Below are 2,878 nucleotides of genomic sequence, written 5' to 3'. Positions count from 1 at the left end.
GACTAGCTATACTCGCTTCCTCGGCCATGACTGGAATTTCTGGAGAAGTAACTGTCTCGGCTGAAGAAGTGGAAACGGGTGAAGAATGTGGGTCTTCCTCGAACAGCTCGTTCTCGTAATAGCTTGACAGAGTACTCAACTCTTCCTCTGTCGGTAATACCCTTTGTGATCGTCTCAACTCGCGCAAAGATTTCTCTATCTCAGGATCGAATGGTACTAGTTCACCACCCTGTGACCTGCGCATAAGAAGAAACTACAAAAAGAATATAAGAAAAGTTCAAGGAACAGATGTCCCTTAAACTAAGAAAGACTAAAATTAAAACAACTAAAAATTAGAACTATTGCCTCCCCGGCAACGGCGCCAAAATTTGATACCCGTCGTTGTGAGTACCAAAAATAAGATTTATAATTTCCTATTAAGACTAACCTAGGCTAGTGGTAACAGGGTCGAACCACAAGGAGGCAGACGTAATTTCTAGCTGTGTAATAAAAGTCTAAGGTAACAATTGTGGGGGTTGAATTGATTTGGTCTAAGTTAATAAAAACAATAAACTAAAAAGACGGATTAAACAGATAAAGAAGGGGTACTAGGATGGTCGGTTCATTATAGCTTCGGCGGCAGCAAATTAAGTCGGTCTGAATCAAACACAAGTGAGGCGGGAAAACAAGAGGTCCTCTCGGTCCACTCTTAACAAATAGCATCTTTCGATCTCGCTATAGGTCCCTAATATCACTAATACTAACTCTCGTCCTGAAAAGTGACTAACGGTCTAAACTATACCTATCTTTCGATCTCAGCACAGTCTAGTCGATTTAATTGGTGATCAAACAACTTTCCCTATCTCTCGATCTAAAGGGTCAGTCAAAAAATAAGCATCTAACTGGTCGCATGCATTCAATTCGTTAAATACATCATTAAAATCAATTAAAACGAAAGGTAACCTCACGAGGTCAGTCGATCGACGGGGAATGTCAGTCGATCGACTGACACGCAAATCAGGCCGTGTTCAATCTATTGCCGCCTATGCTATAATTCGCCTACATCCTAGCACAAATAATCTAGCTACTCATGCTAAGGGTAAAAACAATAATAACGATGATAAAACTAACTACTGAATTCATGCTTTAAACGATAAAGTAAACAATTAACATAAACAATGAATTGGTTGCGGGAATCTAGCTAGCAATTCTATACTAATGATGAAATAAAACAATAAACTGAAATTAGGACAGATGAATACCGAATTTGCAGAGGAAAGATTAGGAATAAGAACCAAAGATCCAATGCTTAACAATAATCCAAACCCTAATTCCAAAACTAAATATTACTGTATGAAAATTTGAGTCTAAATCGAGATACCTAAACTGAATGTTTATGTTACGTTATATAGCAAACATACGTAACAATTATTATCAAAACCTAAAACTTAATGGGCTTATGCTTCCTCAATCTTTTAATTCTCGTCTGGAATAGCAGTTCGGTCGATCGACTGCTAGAACTGGTCGATCGACCGGTCTTGATGAAATGTAGCTTCGAACCCGATGGTTGGTCGATCGACTGATGGCAGTGGTCGATCGACTGCTTGAGCTGCTACTTGACTTCTATAAACTCGTGGACTTGTCTTTTGGGCCTTGAATTGCGCACTAAGCTCGTTCCTCGGGTGAATACTTCACGCCAAATGCAATGCAGGATACTCGGGGACGGATTTAGCTTGATTTCCGCTGGATTCTTCACATTTCTGCAATAATGTACAAAAACACGAAAGTAGACGGAAATAGGGAAAATAGTAGCATAAACTACATAATTGAGCTCTGAAATGCGTGTAAAATGGGATGTAAAACATCATATAAAAGACACGCATCAAAATCCTCCTCAAATGTCCCCAAAGAGGAGCCCTATCATTAATTCCATTGAAAGCATATACCATAGTCAAGTAGAAAACAGTCCTACTCACTAATGATTCTACCTTCATGTGAATAAACTGGGCATTGTATTCCAGAAATTGAACCCTAAAAGACCTAGGCTGCCAAAGAATCTAGATCCTTCCTCCATTGTGATATCCACTATTAGTAGATATACACCAATTATTAAAATTATTTACAACCTTATGAAAAGTATTACTCTTTATTTTGGTTTCTAACAGGCCAAATAACCCAACACCTTTATTTTGTAAAAAGAAATTAATAGCCTTCTGTTTTCCTACTCTATTCATACCCCTCACGTTCCAAAACCCTATTAATCACATCTTAATCTTTCCTTAATTTCTCTATTATTCTTCCTTTATTTTGGGTAATTAGAAGATTATTTGGGTTTATTTGGAGGATTGACAACCTTTCATCAATCATCAAGTACTTCTATTATTCTTTGCTTTATTATTTGGAATCATTTTCATAGGTATAATTCTCTCTTAACCTTGTTTAATTATTGTTAATCACTTTCATTTATTCATCATGTCTTACTTTGTTAGTATGATTGACAACCTTATTAGCATGTTGAACTTGATAATGAGTGAGTAGTTTCCTTAGCTAGGGTTAATGGGGAATTAGGGGAAACCAACATGGGGAATGATTCATGCTTAATCTAATATATTTTCATAAATAAATTGCTTGCTTGTTGTGATTTCAACTTATGCACATGTTATGTTTGATGAAATGCGAGCCTATGAATCCTTGCATTTTTTACCCATCACCTATCTTTTCAATGAGACTTGTAAGCTTATACACTAACTCGAGCCTCATTAGACCATGCATATAGTTGAATAGGAAGGATTAAGTCGACTTGTAGGTGTTGTACAATCTAATCGATTCGGCTTCGGGACCCAAACTTTCCTAGGGATTGTAAGATTATACACCAACTCGATCCCATCACAACAATAAG

Source organism: Silene latifolia, chromosome 3, assembly GCF_048544455.1.
Source record: "Silene latifolia isolate original U9 population chromosome 3, ASM4854445v1, whole genome shotgun sequence".
NCBI classification, from domain to species: domain Eukaryota; kingdom Viridiplantae; phylum Streptophyta; class Magnoliopsida; order Caryophyllales; family Caryophyllaceae; genus Silene; species Silene latifolia.
The sequence above is the reverse complement of the archived record's forward strand: the minus strand, read 5'-3'. Positions refer to the sequence as shown.